We start from the raw sequence: 22,384 nt of genomic DNA, 5'->3' as shown, positions 1-22,384 counted from the left end.
ACAGGGAAAAATAAATGTCATACAGTGCTTTCAGATTCAACACTAGCCACTGTGCTACCTCTGCACTATTTTTTTTTTAATGTACATTTGGTGGGCTGGCAGGTGGGAGAGCAATCCTTCAAAGTTGTTTAGGCAATCCAGTGATTCCTTCTAAACGGGGCTTTGGCAAATACTTCCACCATGAGGCATGTCGTCTTCAACTCTCCCATGAGCTATTCAGTACTCATCCTGGGTGTTTGCGAAATGGTAACAGAGCTCAGCAAGTAGGTTTGAGTGCAGTGAAGGCTGGTGACATGGAAGTAGATGGTCCTCAGGATCCCAGATACAGACAGCAACAGAAATAGACTTTCTGCTTTACAGTGAGGGGCCCTGGGAGGTCGGTGAGATATTTACATATGTGCCTGATCCCAGGGGCTCCCCTCACCCACTCCAAGAGGAGGACCTGCAGCTGAAGGGTTGTCAGGAGGAGACTGGTCAGTTACCTAGCCCCTTTGTTCCTAGACCTTGAACTCCGTCTTGACAAGGAGGAGTAAAAAAGAACCCCAGGGATTGAAGCCTCCATTTCCCACCCCCTCCCCATCTGCACCCCCCCAAGCCTCCAGCTTCCCTCACCCTAGCCAGAAAACTGTACTCTGGATATTTGAGGAATCCCAGAGTGAGGACATTATGTAACATACAGAATCTTCTGCAGGGGAGAGGTGAGGCAGTGGCAGCATACAACCGGAAGGGCCTAAAAAAGAGGAGTGGGGAGCAGTTAGGCAGGAAAGACCAGGATGAAATAGGGAGCTGGGGGGGGGGTTCACATGTATAGATCAGGCACATGAGACCATGACTGTGGGTAGTTACTCTCTGAACCCTGCATGTGCCCAAGTGTCCTTTAAATACCCTGCTTGGAGGGACTAAGAAAAAGATCTACCTCACTGGGGATGGGGGAGGGAGTTGAGCTGCTCTGGAGCCAGAAGGAGCCTAGTTCCCCCCCACTTCTCAAATCCCTGCAGATCCTGCTGTGGCAGCCCAAGGTCATCTCTAGAGAGAGCGTATTTCTCTTGTTGAGCCTCATTCTCCAAAGTCTCCTCGGAGCTGGCAAGGGAGAACGTAACCAAGGGCTGGTGCACAGGCCAGCACCAGGCCTCAGGGAATCTGGAGCAGGCTGGTGGTTCCAGGCGGATCTCTCGCACCCAGGCAGGGGTGGGGCTAGGGGGAGGGGTGGCGTGGGGAGGAGCTTCCAAGGCTGCAACAAAGAATTCCTGCCCAGAGAGCTGTACCCAGAATTGGGGCAGGAGGAGCTGGGGAGTTCTTGTGGGAGTGAGTCACCCAAGATTTGCAAGGAATGCAAGCAGATTGCCAGGAAAGATGCCTCAGGGTACACTGGGTAGGGGGTGGCAGGGACAGAGGGCCTCTGTAGCTCTTTAAGGACCCCCAGGTTGGCTACTTACTGTCCCCTTCTTCACTACCATGACAGTGATTCAAAGGCCAGCTGGTGGGTAAGACTTACTGCCCCTAGCTGCAGTAGACAGACAGGTTGGAGAGGACCCTCAGAAGTGTGTGTGTGGGTGTGGGTGGGTGGTTGTGTGTGTGTGTGTGTGTGTGTGTGTGTAGGTGTGTGTGTGTGTGTGTGTAGGGGCTTCACACTGCCAGCACTGCCTTCTGCCTGCTATCAGCAGTATCTCTACCAGTGGGTGGGAACACAGTAGGTCTTAGTGCAGCAGTGTGAAACCAGTCACTTAAGTTGGGAGTTCAAGACTCAACCCAAGGGATGCAGTGGATGCAGCGTTGGACAAACATGAGGCCCTGAGTTCAATCCCTGGCATCAGATGTGCCAGAGAGGTGCTTTGATTCCCTTTCTCTCCCTCTCCCTCTCCCTCTCTCTCTCTCCCCTCCCCCTCTTTGTGTGTGTCTCTCTTCTCCCTCATTAATTAATAAATAAACCTCTAAAATAATAAAGACTAGAAGCAGGGGAAATGACCCACCATCAGGCAGAGGTATTCCTCCACCAGTGATAAATTTGGGGCTGAGGACAAAGTATTCAGAGAGGGATGGCAGTGATGGTTCCTCTGTTACATCAGCTTGCAACCCAGAAAGCCCCTTCCAGAAGCACACTCCCATACCTGCCAGGCAGCCAGATCTCCCAGCCCCCTTGAGCTGCCCAGGGCAAAAAGTTCACCCAAGTACTGGCTCAAACCAGCAGGCCAGGTCCCCAACTGCCTTCCCAGCATCATTGGGCTCCCCCCTCACAGGTGTCCTGGGCAGTGGGGCCTGCTAGGAAATTCCAGCCCTTCTGCCCAGTAAAGCGAGAGAAAGTGGCAGGCTTGCGTGACAGCAGCTTCCTCCCAGCCCAGACTACAGACAAGTACAAATGAGAGACCTTTAGGCCCCTGTTCAGTCACACTGTGTGTGCAACCTAACACGTTTATGGCTTGTTAGCTCTCCAGGTTGGGGAGAATAGCGAGGGGAAAAAATATTCCTAAAAAGAAAGAAAGAAAGCCCACTACATTTCCACATGTGGAGTCAGGTTGGGGGTAGCGGAGATGGGGATCCTTGTTGACATGAACATTACAAACCTTTCTTTAAAAAAAAAAATGAACCAGGAACCACACAGAGAGGCCAAAGAAATAGAGGTGTGTGGTGGCGACTGACAGCATCCCAGGAAACTGGGAAGGGTCAAGTCTGACCAGGAAAAGTTTCTAAAGCTATGATGTTATTTTAGCTTGCTTTGTTTTTCAAACTGCTTTTTTAAATTTTTTATTTATTTATTTTTGGATAGAGACAGAGAGGATTTGAGAAGGGAAGAGGGATATAGAAAGGGAGAGAGACAAAGAGACACCTGTAGCCCTGCTTCACCTGTTTCACATGCTTCCCCTCTCTGCAGGTGGGGATCAGGAGCTTGAACCTAGGTCCTTGTGCACTACATAGTTTGTGCGCTTAACCAGGTGCACCACCACCTAAATCATTTTATTGGGGTGTGGATCATGGTTTACAGGACAGTTGTTGATGCATGCATATAGTTTTTTAATCTTCTCATGACAGGTGTCTTGCATACAATGTCCACCACCAACTGGGTGCCCTACCCACTCCCACCCCACCTCCCCCTACTCTAGAGGAACTTCCTTTGCCTACTATCTAGTTTTAAGATGCAAAACTCCTTTGCATTTACTGGGGCATAGAGGATTGACATGGGGCAAGGTCTAGGGGTACCCTTGGACATCAGGAACTCCATGAGAAGGGAAATTTGTGGGGGTTTGTTATTGTTGTTGTGTTTTATTTATTATTTTTTAATCACCCTGGAGATACTCCTTGTCTCCAAATTCTCACCAGATTTCCCCTCCAGGTTTCCTTAGAAAGGAGTCCCAGGGGCCAGGCAGTGGTGCACCTGTTTAAGCATTCACATCACAGTGCAAAGCACCCAGGTTCAAGCCCCTGGTCCCCACCTGCAGTGGTAAAGCAGGGCTGCAAGTGCCTCCCTTTCTCCCCCCTCTCAATTTATCTCTATCTCTATGCAATGGTAAGTATGTAAAAATATTTTAATGCTTTTTAATTTTTTTATTTTTGCCTCCAGGGTTATTGCTGGGCTCGGTGCCTGCACTATGAATCCACTGCTCATGGAAGCCATTTTCCCCATTTTATTACCCTTGTTGCATTTGTTGTAGTTGTTATTGTTGTCATAGCTATTGCTGTTGTTGTATAGGACAGAGAGAAATTGAAAGAGGAGGGGAAGACAGGGAGGAGGAGAGAAAGATAGATACCTGCAGACCTGCTTTACTGTTTGCAGCTCCCCTGCAGGTGGGGAGCTGGGGGCTCAAACCAGGATCCTTACACCGGCCCTTGTGTATTTAACCTGCTATGCTACCACCCAGCTCCCAGTAAAAATATTTTAACAGAATTTTTTTAACAGAATTTTTAAAAAGAGTCCCTGCATTCCTATAAGGTAAGGGGAGGGGCTGGCAGGTCCCAGGGTCTAAATGGCCTCTGGGAGTCTACCCCAAGTCACCTCCTCTGAGGCATATCTTAGGATATATCAGCACAAAGCCCCAGGACTGTAGAACTGATGGTGCACAGGGCCACTCTGAGGACCCCAACCAGTGCTACTGTCTACCTCTACCCCTCCTCAGGAGGTTCTGTTGTCACAGGCTTGTCTGCAGCTGACACAAGGAAAGAGAACTAGAAACTTCTTTAACCCTATCCCAACTCTGCCCCTTCCTCTCCTCAGACTTAGTGGCAGGCAGACACCAAAGGGCTGGCAGTTCTGGGTTCTACCAGTCTGACTCTTATCTCCCTTCCATGAGATTCTGAGTCAGCAGGAACATTCAGACTAAAGGTGCATCCAGGTCCTTTGGGGCAGGAGGAATTTGCTGTTGACCTTTGAAACTGTCCAGTTAACATCATCCTCTGGGTGGTTGACCATCCACCCAAAGAAGCCATCTTAGCTCACCCCTCTAGGGCTGGAGCCCAGATGTAGGGTGCTTACAGCCTGGGGTCACCCAGGGGGTGGCTGAAGAGAGAATAATTAGCCCAGGCCCACTTAATTTGGGATGGTAGCTGGCCCTTCCAGCATCCAGGAGGACCCCATCCATCTCCTTTACCCCAGGAGGATTCCCATCTCACTTGGCAGGTAACTGACAAAACTAGAGTGGGGAGGGCTCTTGTGTATCTACAGCCAGCCTCCCTCCAAAAACAGAAAAACAACTCAGACACCATTCAAATGTTAATGCTGCATTTCAGGATAGAAACTAGAACAGGACAGGAGAACCAGGTGTAGACTGCATGCAGGGTGGGCTTCCACCCAGGGACCAAGGCACGGGGCAGGGGGGGGGGCAGCAAGGCGGACTTGACTCAGCATTCATTTCTGACTCTCATTTGGTATCCTGACTGGATAGTAGGTGGTCAGGCTTCTGCAGAGGCAGTGAGAAGGGGTGACCTGCACAAATGCTGGCTCTCCCAGCTGTCTGTCCCTCCTTAGCTGCTGGCTCCAGTATAACTGACCAGAGTGCCTGCAAGAAAACTCTCCTCTCTCTCCTTGTAGATTGCCAGAGTCCACTCCTTCTCTCCATCCTCTTCTCACCATTTTCCATTTGGGAAAAGAAGGGTGAAGAGGCACCAATAAAGAAGCAAGAAGAGTTGAGAAGTCACCTTTAGTGATTAAAAAAAAAAAAATTCCTGGCCACAGCAGCTTTTATACCCCACATACTGATCTCAACAACCTTTTCTTTTCCCAACAGTAGGCTATGACAGGTCAATACTCTTTCTTTTACCCCAGGAGCCAAAAGAAATTTTAGAACTTAGATCAAGTAAGTGCCTAATCCTCCTTAGCTCCCTCACACCCAGGCTTCTGAAGACCCATGACACCCCCCACCCACATATACACACCTGAATACCTGAAACACCTGCTCTTTAGAGTCATCCCAGGCTTCCCAGAGGGCCAGTGTAGTTGGAGAGAGGAGGCACCCACCCCAGCATCCAAACCAAAGGCCTCTTCAACAGGGTCATCAGTTATACTTTACATGGCTGAACTCCACCAGAGGGGGGGGGAGAAGTAGCAATCTACTTTTCAGCAGCAGAAATCCAACAGGGACCCTGAGATTCCTACAGGAACATTCTTTGAAAACATTGCTTCTATTTTCTTATTCTTCCCCCCTACACACACACACACACACACACACACACACACACACACCTCTTTTAAACTGGGGTAGGTTAGAAGAACTTGGCCAGCTTGATTACCTGGAGCGAGCCTGGAGTCCTCAGCTCCAGTCATTAGTAATAAAGCCATTAATAGGCATAATTGGCATTTAATTGCTGGCTCTGGTGCTTTATCCGTGACCCGATTTCATTTCTTGGGGAGAATACAGGTGGTCCAGACCCAGGAGACAGAAGTCTTTTGCAGGCAACTTTATCCGGCAGAAGGGAATGGACTTTTGGTATATTTGCAGACAAGTGTCCCACACATTTTCTTTCTCTCCCTCTTCTCTCTCTCTCTCCCCTCTCCCTCTCTTTCTCTCTCTCTCTCCCACCTGCCCCCACCTCCTGCTTTTGCTTTTCGTAAACTAATAATAAATAGTGCTGATCTGGGTTTTAATTTCTCCGGATGGGATCATAATGTACCTAGGAAATCTTTTTTTATATATAATACTATAAAATTAAGGATGCATTCACACAGAAAAGGGGGGGGACGCAACGCGAAAGCGGGGGGGGGGACGAACAAACAAACAAACAAACAAACAAAAACCCAGTCGCTCGGGGAAGCCAAGCAGGCGAGCCAGCTCAGCAATTGCGGTCTTCGCAGGAAGAGGGACCGAGGCGGAGGGGAGAGTTTCCCCTGCTCCAGGGAGTCAGAGGCCGCCTGGGGGTGGTGGTGATGGTAGGGGGAAGAGTGTCTCAGCAGCCCTGTAGTTGCCCCCTATCCTCCCTGTCTCTCCCCAGTTCCCGGGTCCCAGGGCATCACGGCCTATTTCGCCTCCCCGCGGGAGCCGGCCGCGCGCACACACCGCCTTCCGCGCGGGGCTTTCCCGGCATCCCAACAGAGCTCTGCACCTCCTTCCGGAGCTCTCACCCCGACAGCACCCGCCAGCTCCCGGGAGCCTCGAACTTACCCGGCTCTCCCTTCACTGCTCGCTCCGACCCGAACCGGCCTCTGCCCGGGTGCTGCTGGAAACCGCGTTTAGCCACCACCCACACGCGGAGGCTGGAGCGCGCTGGCCTAGGCTTCCAGAAACCCGGGCAGCGGGGGGAAGGCGGCGGCCTCCAAAAAGCGTCTCCGGGGACTGGGGAGACAGCACGAGGTTTAGGCAAAAAAGACTCTCAGGCCAGATGCACCAAAGGTCCCAAGTTCAATCCCCAGCACCACCATATGCCAGAGCTGAGCCGTGCTCGGATAAGAAAATAAATAAATAAATAAATAAATAAATAAATAAATAAATAAATAAATAGCGTCTCCCAGCTCTCGACGGGCTGCCCTCCACCTCCCAGCCTCTCGGACTCCCCAAACTCTTCCTGCAGCCCTGCCCCCTGCCACCGCGGGTGCCCGACTGGCGGGGACCCTGGGCCAGGATCGCGCTGCCCTGGCCACCACGAGGGGGACCCGGGACCCAGCCGGCATGAAATATTCATCGCCCGGGTTCCTTCCTTGCCCGGAGCTCTCAGCCAGGGCGGAGCGGGGGCGGGGACCCAGGCAGCCCTCTCTGCTGTGTGCTCTAGGGTTTTATTATTGGGGGTGTGTGTGTGAGAGCACCCCCGCTCAGCGAGGGCCGCTCTCTGACTAACACCGGAGACAGGGCTGGAGGACCCCATCATCTCGCTGAGTCACTTTTCTGGAAGGGTGTGGGTGGGAAGATGAACTTGATGGCGGAGAAAAAGCTCGCTCCCCGGCCCCTTAAGAATTCTGATTAAATTAGTCATAGCATCTTACCTCCAGAGGACTTTCATGGTTTCATTCATTCATTCATTCATTCATGCTAGGGACTGTTTGACTTTATCAGGGTTCCACCGGTATTGGGGAGAACAAGAAAGATTGTCCCGTGTCAGTGCAAAAGCACGCACGCCAAGAAGTTCAAGAAACTGTACACGGAAGTTTTCATCTCAACAGTGGAAACAGCAACCCAGTTCGCACCTGCTCCCTGTCTTTGAAAAACGGAGCCACAGTATGGATCAGCTCGGTGGCAGAGGAGCGCAGGCAGAGAAAGGCACGGTCTGCGCCAGGGTTCCGCGTCCAGCTCCAGCACCCCTGCCCCTGGTCCCCGACCTCAGGCCCCGGCACCTCGCATTCCACACCCCGCACCCCAGCCCGTGCACCCCGGCCCACGTCCCTAATCCTGGCCTTCAACTGCTGCACTCCCGCCCCGGCTACTGCACCCCGGACCCCACCCATGGCCCCCAGGTGGTGGACAGCCTGTGCGGGCTTCCAGAGCCTCCTCTCCCAGGAAGCTGCCCGGCCAGCATAGCGGAAGAAGGGTGCACCAGGCGAAAGCCATGGACGCGCGGTGCGGAAGCGCCCTAGGATCTCGCCCGCCCTGGCCGGCTGACCCGGGACAGCGCCCAGTGAGGAGAAGCGCAGACAACCGCACCGCCACCCTCATTCACGCTCCGCAGTTCTTTTTGTTCCGGGCAAGACGCACTTTCCCAAGTAGTTGGGAAAATCTCGAGCGCCATCTAACGGGAGCAGCCAGAAGCGCCCGTTGGGCGAAGGTGAGGACCCAGGACTGGCACTGGGCACCCCTTTACCCGCCCCCCACGACTGAGTTTGGTACCCCGTGACCCCCACCACACATGCACACTCTGGAATTCCAAAGCCCTCCCCCCAGTTTTGCCTTCTCGGGGGCTGGGGACCGTGCCCACCTAGGATGCCCATGACCTCGCCTGGCTTCCCTTCCTCATTTCCCCAGGCTACAGAAGAGGAAGGATGGCCTGGCACCTGCCTTCATGGGGCCCTAGTGTCGTCCAAAACCTCTTTCTTTCCTTTTTACAGGTGATGGAAAAGTCCCTCGAAGCCCCGGGGCTGCAAGAGATGGGGGTGGGACAGCGTATCTGTTTTCCGAAAAAGAACAGTCACAGTAAAAAAGCAGTCTGCAATCAGAGAAACTTCCAACAAGACAGGGGAAGGAGGTCCAAGAGGATATGACAGTGAAGTGAATAAGAAGCATCCATCCAAGGGAGAATTGGTCCTGCTTCCCACTCTAGTGGGAGGTGGGAAGCCATGCTGGGGGTGGGAGCTCTGTTTGGACTATGATGGGTGGAGGAGGGGAGGAGGGACCTATGGAAAGGGCAAAGGATTTAGGAAGTGGGATGGAGCTTGAGGAGGTCCCAGGTCTCTCCTGAAGGTTCTAGAACTTTCTGAGCATCAGTGGTCCTGAAGGATATGATGCGGGACTACTTACTTCCTTTATTTTTGTGTTAATTTTTGTATTCATTAACTATTTTGCCACTAGGATTATCACTGGGTCTCTGTGCCTATATAAACCCATTGCTCTTTTTTTTTTCACAGTCAACAGTAAAATACAGTAGTTTGTACATGTGTAACATTTCTCAGTTTTCCACATAACAATTCAACCCCCTCTAGGTCCTCCTCTGCCATCATGTCCCAGGACCTGACCCCCCCACCCCCACACCTCAGAGTCTTTTACATTTGTGCAATGCACCAAACCCAGCCCAAGTTCTGCTTTGTGTTTTCTTATTTTTCAACTTCTGGTTTTTTATTAGTTTTAATAATGACTGGCAAAATTGTGGGATAAAAAGGGGTACAACTCCATAGAATTCCCACCACCAGATTGCCATATCCCACCCCCTCCATTGGAAGCTTCCCAACTCTTTTTTTTAACATTATAAACTGTGAATTTTTGAAATTTATTTTTATTATCTTTATTTATTGGATAGAAACAGCCAGAAATTGAGAGGGAAGGGGGAGATAGAGAGAAATAGAGACAGAGACACCTGCAACACTGCTTCACCACTCATGAATCTTTCCCCCTGCAGGTGGGGACCAGGGACTTGAAATTGGGTCCTTGCGCATTGTAACATGTGCACCACCTGGACCCTGGAAGCTTCCCTATTCTTTATCCCTCCGGAGGTATGGACCAAAATTCTTTATGGAGTGCAGAAGGTGGGAGGTCTAGCTTCTGTAGTTGCTTCTCCACTAGACAAGGACCTTGGCAGGTTAATCCATCCCCTAGCCTGTTTCTATCTTTCCCTAGTTGGGTAGGGCTCTGGAGAGGTGGGGATCTAGGACACATTGATGAGGTCGTCTGCCCAGGGAAGTCAGGTAGCCACCATGGTAGTATTTTTCAACTTCTGTCTATGAGTGAGGTCATCCTATAGCCACCCTTCTCTTTCTGACTTATCTCACTTAACATGATTCTGCCAAGCTCCAAAATTCATTGCTCTTGGTGTTCTTTCTTTCTTTCTTTTTTTTTTTTTAAATAGAGTGTGAGAGATACAAAGGGAGTGAGGGAAGGAGGGAGGGAGAAAGAGAGAGAGAGACTGCAACTTGGTTCCACCAATTCACACACACACACACACACACGCACACACACACACACACACACAAACACACACCATCTTGGTTTGGGCCAGGGCTTGAACCCCAGTTGAGTGAACCATCTACTGGCCCATGGAATATACATATCTGACCAGCTTAAGGGGATTTTTGCAGAGTCTGGGGAGGTAGCAGAAGAACTGTTATGCCAGAATCGCCGTGAGGTAGGGAGGGAAGGTGGGAAGGTGCCAGTTATACCCCAGGTATTGTGCCACCATTGATCCCTGCAGGTGACCCAGATCCATGCCTCCAAACAAACAAACAAACAACAACAAAAAAAACAGAGGCAGGGAGGACCCTAGATGCCACCTCAGCCATTGCTGACCAGCTCCCACCTGCAGCTGCCTGAAGTATATATGCTGCCCAGCAGATCTCATTCAACCTGCGCTCAGAGTTGCTAGAGAACAGAAAGCCTTCCATCCATGGGTCTGAGTTAATGCCCACAGGTGCAACATGAGAGTATTGTGCCCTGATGTCTGATGTACCGCTATTTCTCTGTGAGAAAATACATTTTATTTTACACTGGCCACTATTTTTTAAGTGCACAATCTAGTGCATTGAGTTCATTCCTATTTTGGCACAACCCTCACTCACCAGCATCTCCTGCTCTTTCTCATTTGCCTAGTGCCCATTTAACACCAATTCCCCACCCCTGTCCCCCAGTGCCTCCTGAAGACTGTTTCACTTTGTCATTATGAGTATGACTCCTTTAGGTACCACTATATGTAGAACCATGCACAACTTCTCCTTTTCATGAGGCAGAAATGTCTTTATTTCACAACTTGGAAGGTGGGGTATCATGTGCCAGAGTGATTTCTTGGCATCCATCTCTCTCTCTCTCTCTTTCTCCCTCCCTCCCTCCCTCTCACATATTTTAAAGAAATGTCCTTCTTAGGCTGCATAACATTCCACTGTTATGTAGATATACCATTTTGTTTTTTCACTCACCCATTGAAGAGCATTTGAATTGTTTCCACTCTGTGCTGCTATCAAATACTCAGAGGTGGGACTGCTATATCATACAGTAATTCTACTTCACATGTGTTAAGCACCTGCCACAAAAGCTATGCCATTTGACACTTCTACAAGCAGTACACAAGGGTTCCAACATCTCCACATCCTCACCAACATGTGTTCTTTTCCTGTTTTTGTTTGCTTGTTTTGTAAATGGTCAATTTAATTAATACAAAGTGGTATCTCACTGTGGTTGTGAAACCTTTAATGATGACTGGAGAGGGGACAAACCTTGAAGCATGAGGTCCCAAGCTTAATCCCCAGACTCTCATGTCCTACAATGATGCTCTTGTCATATCTTTCTTTCTCTTTCTCTCTCTAATTTTAAAAATTACTGTTTGGAGAAATAATGGTTTACAAGACAATTGTTGACACATGGGTGCAATTTCTCATCTCTCCACAATAAGTATCTACACCACTCCCACCACCAATGTAAGTCCTGCTTCACCATTGTGTACTACATCCTCAATGCCCTCTCTGCCCTAGCCCTGGCCACTTCCCCACTTCTCTCTTGTTATCAAACAAACAAGGAACAACAATGAAAAGCATATCAAAATATGTCTGTGGAGCATATTTGACTTAAAAAAAAAAGCACAGTGGCCTGGAAACTGGCACAGTGGATAAAACATTGGATTCTTAAACATGAGGTTCCGAGTTTGATTACTGGAACTGCATATGCCAGAATGATGCTCCAGTTCTCCCCCCGACACCCTTCATTAGTTAATAAATACTTTTTTGAAAATTTATTTAAGAAAGGAGACATTAACAAAAATCATAGGATGGGGGCGTACAACTCCTCACAATTCCCACCACCCAATCTCCATATCCCATCCCCTCCCCAATAGCTTTCCCATTCTCTATCCCTCTGGGAGCATGGACCCAGGGTCATTGTGGGTTGCAGAAGGTGGAAGGTCTGGCTTCTGTAATTGCTTTCCCCCTGAACATGAGCGTTGACTGGTCAATCCATACTCCCAGTCTGCCTCTCTCTTTCCCTAGTAGAATGAGTCTCTGGGGAAGCGGAGTTCCAGGACGCATTTGGTGGGGTCTTCAGTGCAGGGAAGCCTGGCTGGCATTCTGATGGCATCTGGAACCTGGTGGCTGAAAAGACAGTTAACATACAAAGCCAAACAAATTGTTGAAGAATCATGAACCCAAAGGATGGAATAGTAGAGATGAAGTGTTGGGGGGTACTCACTGCAAACTCTAGTGTGCTACTGCTTTCAGGTATATATTTGCCCTAGTTTATGGATATATGTGAACATATGCTCTATCTCCTGGAACCTGGTCTATATCTAGGTTTTGGGACTTTGTTAGGAAATGAACCACCTGGGATGGAATTAGAGAATACTATGAAAGGAAAGGTCTCATCCAAGTAATGAAGCTGAAGAGTTGTCATTCCACACCTGAAGTCTCTGGTCACAGTCTGAAGTGAAGCATGCTGGGATGGCACTCGCGTTGATTAGGTTGCGGTATTATTTGATAAGAATTGGGAGAAGTGGGCCCTACCCTAGGGTCCCAGGACTGGGGGAAGTTTAGGCTCTATAGTGGAAATATGAGCTTCCTGCTGTCTTAGGGTTCAAGAAGACAATGGATAGTTATTGTTATCATCACATTATTTGGTAATTGGGTTAACTTTGAAAAGTCCCTTTGTTAAACATACAATCAATTTTCCCCCTCATATTAATTAAATAGTGATTTATATGACTACAATTTAATAGGTGTGTACATAAACACCATTCCCACCACCAAAAGATTGTGTCTCATCCCCACACCCCCACCCCACCCCCGCTGGCCCAGGAAGCCACATGTCCCATTCCACCCACCCATCCCCATCCCCACCCCCCACCACACCCCCCCACCCCACCCCCACTGGCCCAGGAAGCCATATGTCCACCCTCCCCCTCACCACAGGGTTTTTACTTTGGTGCCCTAAGTTAATAAATACTTCTTTAAAAAAAAGCATAATGAAGTAATTCTTATAAGACAAAGCTATCACAGGCTACAGTGGGGTAGAAATGTCCTCATAGTTATTTTGAATCTCTGGTCTTTAATGTTTGTGAACCCAGATATAGAAAAAAGGGAATGGGAAAGTGGAAAAGCAGAGGCAAATAAGCAAGTTGGGAGATGGAGCCTTATTCTTATCTCTGAGTCTAGAAGGAAGCTAGAGGTTCACTCTCTTTTCTTTTTTTAAAATTTGATTTAATAATTATTGACAAGATTGTGGGCCAAGAGGGGCACAATTCCGTGTAATTCTCACCACCAGAATTCTGTATCCCATCCCCTCCATTGGAAGCTTTCCTATTCTCTATCCCTCTGGGAGTATGGGACCAGGATCATTATGGGGTGCAAAAGGTGGAAGGCCTGGCTTCTATAACTGCTTCTCTGCTGGACATGGGTGTTTGCATGTGGATCCAAACTCCTAACTTGTTTCTATCTTTCCCTAGTCGGGTAGGGGTCTGGAGATATAGGGTTCCTGGGTACACTGGTGAGATCATCTGTCTAGTGAAGTCAGGTTGGTATAATGGTAGCACCTGCAGCTTGGTGGCTGAAAAAGCATTAAGATATAAAGCAGAAAACAATGTTTAATAATCAAGAATCTAAAGGTCAGACTATAGCCGATGAGATTTGGGGGTCTCCGTTTTGGAAAAAACTAGTAGGGCTATTTTAGGTATATTCCTAGGGGTTCACGACTTTACTAATTTTTTCATGAGCCCGGAAGCTAACATGCAGGTGGGCTAAAGGTATTGTCTGGGGAGATGGTATCAGAATTGGAAATAGGAATAGAAAGCTGGATCAGGGAAGAGAGCCTTTCTTAAGTAGAAAAGAGAGAGTAAAAAAGCAGGAGCAAGAGTGAGGAGATGGGGAGGGAACACTGTGCCTGTCATCTTTCTGGATTCTTTGATTGAGTTCAATGGAAAGGAAAACTAGGGGCCCAGGAATTGGTGGCACTCTTAAGTTCTTCCTAGAACAAAGCTGTGAAATAGCACACATGCAAGCAGGTGAGCTATGTTCTGACCCTGGACTTCCCTGGCTTGAGAGCTCTCTTTTATACAAAACCCCCTTCCTGCTTCCTTCACAGGTCCTGCTTACTGCTGGCCCCACTATGGCCAGATTTAGTGTCTATGTGTAGCATGTTTATAAAGTGCTCAGATATTCCTCCTCCTCTTCCTCCCCTTCTTCCTCCTCCTCTTCCTCCTCCTTATGCTACAGTCTAGGGACACAGGTTTGTGTTCTATAGGAAAGGCCATTGTAAAATTTACTACATTCAAAGTGAAATCCCTTGGCTTGGGCATTGGAGAATAAGTAGAAAGGACTATGGTGGCTGGATCCTGGGGTGGGTGGCCTCCTAGTCAGAGTGTTCCATTGACCAATTGAAGCCCAGAATTTTCCTTTGTCAGAGGCCTTTGTACAGATCAGTTGCCAAGGCCAGCTTTGCCACTTTATGAACTCCTTGAGCCCCTGGGGTGCTTGAGCATCTCAGGGGTGTGGAGAAAGGGGGCTGGTAGACACCCCTCTCAGCACCTCAGTTTGATCCTTTTTTAAATTAGTGTGTCTGCCCCCCCCAAAAAATAATAAAGGGTATTCTGCATATCAGGCATCTCCAAATTCAGAAAAAAAGGATAAGCTCACTCTGGTGACACACATCTGCAAGTACAGCCATTGTCTCTTCCCATGTTAAATCGACCTCTATGTGAAAACAAGGATGTGCAAGGATTACCTTAGGGGATGCTGGGATTGGGAGACCTCTCAGCATTCTGCGAGGGTTTTGGAGTGGTTGGATCCAAGCCATTTGTTTTGAGAGAGCCTCGCATGGGGGAGGCACTTGCTTTTTTTCCATTTGCAATGGCTTATTAAGTCTAAGCATCTCTCTTCTCTCTGTTTACCGAGTGATTAGCTCTCTCTCTCCAACTGACCCTGCCAGGAGAGAGAGCCAAAGTGTACCCTGAACACATAGTTACCTTGCAAAACGGCCTTGCTATCAACCAGGTAAGCACAGCCAGAATGGTGTGGTTTATTCTGGTATGTTCTTTTTTGCATAGTCTGCAAGGAGGACTCCATGGATGGTACAGTGGTGGCAATCATATTTTCAAGGTTCCAGTCATGTCATGGAGAGGATGAAGTAAGGGAGCACACCTCATTAAGTGCTCACATTACAGTGTGCAAGGATCCCAGTTCAAACCACTAGTCCCCACCTGCAGGGGGGAAACTGCTCCACAAATAGTAGAGCAGGGCTGCAGGTGTCTCTCTGTCCCTCTCTATCTGCTCCATCCCCTCTCAATGTCTCTGTCTCTCTATCCAATAGTAAATAAATAAATAAATATGAAAAGGGAAAGGAGGAAGTAATTATTGGGGGTTGGCATGTGGTTCATTGGGTAGAGCACACATGTTACCATGCACAAGGTCCTAGGTTTGAATGCTGGGTCACCACATGGGAGCACTTGCAGAAACAAAGATTCATGAGCTGCCATGTCTCTCCTTCTCTGCCTGTTTCTTTCTCCCTCTCTAGCTTTCATCCTCTAGATTAAAAAGAAAAAAAAAATGGCCACTGGCAGTGGTGGAACCATGCAGTTACCAAGTCCCAGAGATAACTCTAGTGGCACAATACCAACTATTCCAGGCACAATCTGGTATTGTGCCCTCTGCATGTGCCTTGCCTAAAAGGCCTTTGGGCTTACTCACTGCCACCATGTTTTTTCTTAAGTTTTACAATAACCCTTCCCATAGAACACCAACCTTCTCATTCTCATGAGTTGAAAAAAGGCAAAAGGAAAAGACCATTCCCTTTCCTTTTCTCTTTTAAGGTTTATTTGTTTTATTAATGAAAGAAAGTGGGGAAGGAGAGAGAGAGAGAGAGAGAGAGAGAGAGAGAGAGAGAGAGGTGGGGGGAGAGGGGGAGAGAGAGAGAACCAGAGCATCACCCTGGAGCATAAAATGCTGGGACTCAAACTCAGGACCTCATATTGAGAGTCCAGTGCTTTATTCTCTGTGCAACCTCCCAGGCTGCAGGAAAAGGGTATTTCATGCACCTGGATGTGGGCAGTGGGAAAAGGTGGGAACCTTTAAACAATAAAGACCTAACCAGTGCTGGCTGAGTATTTGATGGTTGCCTGCCTGTACCAGCTGGCTTCTATCTAGCAGGTCAGTTTCTTGTCAGGAAGGACTGGCACTCTTTGCAGCCTCTGGCCTTCATTAGTCAGACTCCAAAGGTCAGGGTAGACATCAGATCATACAATTCATCCAACTTTCAGAGCCTGAATTCAATTGTAGGGTTTGGTCTGAGAATGAGGATGAATTCTTTCTACCTATACTGGTTCCTTTTCCTTTCTGTCAGTTATTTGCTGTGAGAGAGGGAAAGCCCAAAATGTAACATTGATATCAAATATAAACACCAACTACCCCTATTTGTCATAGTAGAGAGTGTAGTGGTTTAATTAGTTCACAGTATTATCCACCTCTCTGTTATCGTTAGAAACTGCATCTTTTATAATACTACATTATGTTTGTTTGGGTTTTTTGTTTGCTTATTTGTTTGTTTAAGATAGAGGCAGAGAGGTAGAGAGAGTGAAAGAGAACAAACACCAAAATTTCCTTCCATTCAGTGTGGGTTGGGCTTGGTCATGTGCATACTGTTTTAATTTTCCAATAAGGATAATGCTGAGGTTTGGTACCTGCATGGCTCCACAATTCCCAGTGACTATATCTCCTCCTTTTCTTTTCTTTAGATAGAGGGTGAGGGAGAGGGAGAGAAAGACATAGAGAAGGAGAGAGACACCTGCAACACTACTCCATTGCTCATGAAGCTTTCCCTCTGTAGGGGACGGGACTAGGAGGCTTGAACCTGGACCTTTTCTCAGGGTGACATGTGTCCTCTTACCAGGTGAGCCACCACTCTGTTTCCCAAAATTACCCAACCTAACTGAACTAATAACAATTTCAAGAAGCTACTTTTCCCAATACATAGATGCAGACATTTAACTAACTACTTCTTCCTTTGACAGGACAGGGCAACTCTCTAGCATGAAATTGGAAGACTCCATGGGAGGAGGGTACCAGATATCCCTCCTCAGTTCTGAGTGTTTGTCTTGTCCTTTTGCACTTAGTTGTCAGCACAGAAAAACTCAGCCTCATGACCGTGCTGACGTAGCTTACCAAGAACAAGTCTCATTTTTAGCACATGTGGCTTCCAGGGGCATCCAATCACCATAAAAAGTCCTGGAGTGGGGGCAGGGGGTTTGGGATGAGTAAAGTAATGAAATTGACAGATGATTTCAAATTCTGCATTTTTATCAAGACAAGCACAGCCTTATCACCCAACAGTGTGTAAAATCACTATGCAATGAAAAAACCCATACCAAGAGCCAGTGAGATATTTCTATTGGAACTTGTGCTGCTTTTACATGTGTACAACCAAGATTTGAGCCCGGCCCCTACCACACTGAAGGAAGTTTTGGTGCTATAGTTTCAGTCTCTCTCTCCTCTTCTCTCTCTCTCTTCCTCTCTCTCTCTCTCTCTTAAATAAATCAAAAAACCCAAACCTGAATGTATTTTGTGACTCTGTATAGTATTTGGGAGACCCATAGCTGCTTCTGTTTATTCAAACCCCTTTAGTTCCTTCTGATGTGGGTGATATTCCTTTTATATTTTTTTATTATCTTTACTTATTGAACAGAGGCAACCAGAGGAGACCGGGGAAGATAGACAGGGAGAGATACAGAGGGACACCTGTAGCCCTGCTTCACCACTCACAAGGCTTTTCCCTTGAAGTTGGATACCAGAGGCTTGAACCCAGGTCCTTAAGCACTGTAACTTGTGTGTTCAGCCAGGTGCATCACTACCCAGCTCCAGTGAGTGATATTCTTGTGGCCATCTTTGAAACCACTGATTTATAGCTTACTCCCCACCATTACTTGGTTTCCACTAAGTTTTGCAACAGTATATTTTCAGACTTCTCCTCTCCCCACTGCCACCACCATGAAGACAGATTTAGAGCCACTCATTCACACCACAGGCAGGAGGGTGGAAGTGAGGTCTCCTGCCAGCTTCCCCCATAACCACCATGACAGCGTCATGATCTCCAGCAGTGCCCTCTCCAGAGCTAAGGATTGCTGCACCTCCAAGTTCTCTGTAAGGATGTTCTCAGCAGGGTTGGTGGAAGGGGACCAGAGGCCCACCTGAGATGTGTTGTTTTAGGCAGATGAGTTGGGAGGGGGCAGTGTCCAAGAACCTTTCCACTCCATCAAGTCTACTAGTGTGGCTTTTGGCAACACCACCCTTAAATCCATCCTGCTTTCCTCACCAGAGCATGAAGAAAAAGCCAAGCTGTCCACTCTGCTTGCTTCTTTCCTCCTACAGATCAGGGTGTTTGGAGTTGGTCGGGTCCCCCCTAAGATCCCTCTAACTGGCTCAGTGCTCCCAAGCGGTGCCTGCTCCTCTCAGCCCAGTGCTGGGGACAGAACAGAGCTGTTCTGGGCTGGGCTGACAAAGCATGAGGCAGCTTGTGGCCCTGAGCAGAAACTGCAAGACTAGACCCAATTTATCCCTGAAGTCTTCCAATAACAGACAATGAGGCAGAGAGGACTTGTCAAAGTAAGCTATCCTATTGCTGTGGAAATATCATTTCTTGTAGACTTAAAAATTTTTTATGCTTAATTTATTTATTATTAGATATATAGGGAGAGAAATTGAGAGGGGGAGGGAGGAGATAGAGTGGAAGAGAGACAGACATCTGCAACCCTGCTTCACCATTAGTGAAGCTTTTTCCCCCCAGGAGTTGAGGATCAAGGACTTGAACCCAAGTCCTTGCATACAGTAGCATGTGTGTTTAACCAGGTGCACCACCACCTGACCCCATCATGCAGACATTATTAGAGCATGAGGGTAGCTACTTAATTTCACCAATTATCTTGTTTATTCATAGCTTATTTCTTTTTTTTTTCCTCTTTGCTACTCCTTTCCTCGTCCTCCTCCTCCCACCCCTCCTCTTCTTTACTAGACACTATTCAGCTCTGTCTTATGATAATGTCAAGGATAGCACCTAAGACCTCAGGCATGAAAGTCATTTACATAAGCATGAGCTATCTTGCCAGATTTTTTTTTTCATATGTTTTTGTCTTATCCAACAGTTACACTGACAGATGAGATTTGGGGTCTCCATTTTGGAAAAAGTTAGGAAGTCTATTTTAGATATATTCCAAAAGGCCCATGACTTTACTAATTTTTTTCATCAGCCTGACAGCTAACATGCAGGTTGTCTAAAGGTATTCTCCTTTTGAAAATGAGAAAAGAGGAACCAAGTGGTGACTCAGCCAGTAGAGCACACACATGCTTGAGGGCCCAGTTTCAAGGACCCAGTTCCCACCTGCAGGGGAAAACTTTATGAGTGGCAGAGCAGTGCTGAGGATATCTCTATCTCTCTCTAAAAAAAAAAAAAGGAAGGAAGGAAGGAAGGAAGGAAGGAAGGAAGGAAAGAAGAACAAGAAAGACCACCATCAGGAACTTTGAGATTGTGCAGGCACCAAGACCCAACAATAATTCTTGTGACAATAATAAGAGGAAAGAGCCAGGCAGTGGCACACTGGGTCAAATGGACACAGTATGAATCCAGCGCAAGGATCCCAGTTTGAGTCCCCAGCTCCCCACCTGCAGGGGGGATCTTCACAAGTGGTGAAGCAGGTCTGCAGGTGTCTTTCTCTTCCTCTCTATCACCCCCTCACTCAATTTCTCTCTGTCCTATGCAATAAAATGGAAAAATTGGCCACCAGGAACAGTGGTTTTATAATGCAGCCACCAAGCCCCAGTGACAACCCTGGAGGAGAGAGAAGAAGGAGGAGGAGGGGGAGGGGGAGGGGGAGGAGGAGAAAGAAAAAGGAAGAAAAGTAAAAGGAAAAAAGGAAAGAAAGGAAAAGAGAGGGAGTCGGGCTATAGCACAGCGGGTTAAGCGCAGGTGGCGCTAAGCTCAAGGACCAGCGTCAGGATCCTGGTTCGAGCCCGGCTCCCCACCTGCAGGTAGGTCCCTTCACAGGCGGTGAAGCAGGTCTGCAGGTGTTTGTCTTTCTCTCCCTCTCTGTCTTCCCCTCCTCTCTCCATTTCTCTCTGTCCTATCCAACAACAACGACATCAATAACTACAACAATAAAACAACAAGGGCAACAAAAGGGAATAAATAAATTAAATTAAATTAAAAAAAATTTTAAAAAAAGAAAGGAAAAGAGAGGGAGGAGGGTAGATAACATAATGGTTATGCAAAGACTCTCATGCCTGAGGCTCCAAGATCCCATGTTCAATCCCCCCCATCACCATAAACCAGAGCTGAGCGGTGCTCTAGTAAAAAAGAAAAGAAAAGAAAAAGAAAAGGGAGGAGACATAAAATAGCACTTGACAACACAACGGTGAAACAAGATGGCTATTTGGAAGAGTTATTGATTCAAAAGAATTATTTGGGCAAATAAAATCTATGCTGGACGGAAGTGCAGCGAGTTAAGTACACAGGGCACGAAGCGCAAGGATCAGCATCAGGATGCCGATTTGAGCCCCCGGCTCCCCACCTGCAGGGAAGTCGCTTCACAGGAGATGAAGTAAGTCTACAGGTGTCTATCTTTCTCTCCTTATCTCTGTCTTCCCCTTCTCTCTCTATTTCTCTCTGTTCTATCCAACAACAACAGCAGAAATAACAACAATAATAATAACCACAAGGTAAACAACAAGGGCAACAAAAAGGAAAAAAAAATCTGTTGCTAAGAGATGGTCTTCTAAGAAGCACAGTGTTGCAACACAAAGGTACCATTTTTCTTACAGAGGCTTTGGCTGAATTGTCTTTATAAACAAATGGTATGCTGTTCAGATCTTCTCTGAGTTTGAAATTCCAGATATTGTTCTGATTTAATAAGCACAATCTTTCAAGTTGGAAACACCTGGATATTTTCCCTACCCCATTTTTTCCTTTAGCCTAACCCTACTTCCTCACAGAGTAGATATTGGAATAAAATGTGGTTCATGCTGACTCTTGCTTAAATATATATATATATTATTCATTTAAGAGTGATTTACAAGACTATACGATAATAGCGGTTCCACACCACTCACACCATCAAAGTTCTGTACCCTCATCCCCTCCAGTGGTAACCACCATAGTTCTTCCTAGGTCATCGATATGAGTTGACAATATTTTTTTTCTTTTCAAGTTCATGTGTTTTAACTCTGTTTATTCCACTTATGAGTGAAATTATCCTGTAGTCGTCCTTCACTTCCTTCCTTACTTCACTAAACATAACCACAGTCAGTTCCATCCATTTTGTCCCAAAGGACACAATGTAGTTTTTTTAAGTGCTGAGTAGTACTCCATTCAGTATATGTTCCATGACCTCTTTTTATTTTGTTTTTGTATTTATAAGACTCAAATCATTGGTTTGTATTCCATTGTTAAAGGCTCCCCACCCAAGCCTAAATATTGTTCATAGGGTCCCCCTCCCGACATTTTAAATTTTCAGTTAGGCCCCAGAGAAGCAAGTGGGCTATTGGGGCAAAGATGACTGCCCCCATGTGGAAGCTGACACTCACTTATTCACTTCTATAGCCCCATCTTCACTTTCCTTCTAAGTCACACTAGCATCTATTACAACTTATCAGTATCCTTCCTTTTTCCTCTTCTCTCTCAGATAAAGGAAACAGTGTCTGATTTTTTTGATTAAGGGAATTAATTGTTACAGTCAATGGTAAATATAGTTGTCAGCACATTTGTAAAAATTCTCAGATTTCTGCAAAACACTCTCACCCCCAGCCTAGGTCCTCCTCCACCATCATGCACCAGGACCTGAAAGTCACCCCCCACCCACACTCCAACCCCAGGCCAGAGTCCTTTACTTTGGTGCAATATGCCAACTTCAGCCCAAGGTCTGCTTTGTGTTTTCCCTTCTGTTCTTATTTCTCAACTTCTGTCCATGAGTGAGATCATCCCATACTCATCCTTCTCTTTCTGGCTTATCTCACTTAACATGATTCCTTCAAGTTCTATCCAAGATGAGATAAAGAGGGTGGATTAATCATTTTATAATATTTATTCATTTATTCCCTTTTGTTGACCTTGTTGCTTTATTCTTCTAGTTATTGTTGTTGTTATTGATGTCGTCATTGTTGGATAGGACAGAGAGAAATTAAGAGAGGAGGGGAAGACAGAGAGGGGGAGAGAAAGATAGGCACCTGCAGACCTGCTTCACCTGCAGGTGGGGTCTGGGGGCTCAAACCAGTATCCTTATTCTGGTCCTTCTCTTTGTGCCACCTGCGTTTAACCCACTGCACTACACCCGACTCCCAAGTTAATCATTTTTAATAGCTGAGTAGTATTCTGTTGCA

At 47.2% G+C, this 22,384-nt stretch overlaps 1 long non-coding RNA gene across 1 annotated transcript; it reads right to left on the bottom strand.

The window, feature by feature from the left end:
- Window positions 1-633: 633 nt before the first annotated feature.
- On the bottom strand, window positions 634-7,670 carry LOC132537509 (uncharacterized). Its single transcript, XR_009548971.1, has 3 exons — window positions 7,403-7,670; window positions 6,588-6,758; window positions 634-730 (listed from the first exon to the last, which is right to left on the bottom strand). It is a non-coding gene; the product is annotated as an uncharacterized LOC132537509 (long non-coding RNA).
- Between the last annotated feature and the right edge of the window lie 14,714 nt (window positions 7,671-22,384).

This window comes from Erinaceus europaeus, chromosome 3, assembly GCF_950295315.1.
Source record: "Erinaceus europaeus chromosome 3, mEriEur2.1, whole genome shotgun sequence".
Taxonomy (NCBI): Eukaryota; Metazoa; Chordata; class Mammalia; order Eulipotyphla; family Erinaceidae; genus Erinaceus; species Erinaceus europaeus.
This window is presented reverse-complemented; position numbering and strand designations above follow the sequence as displayed.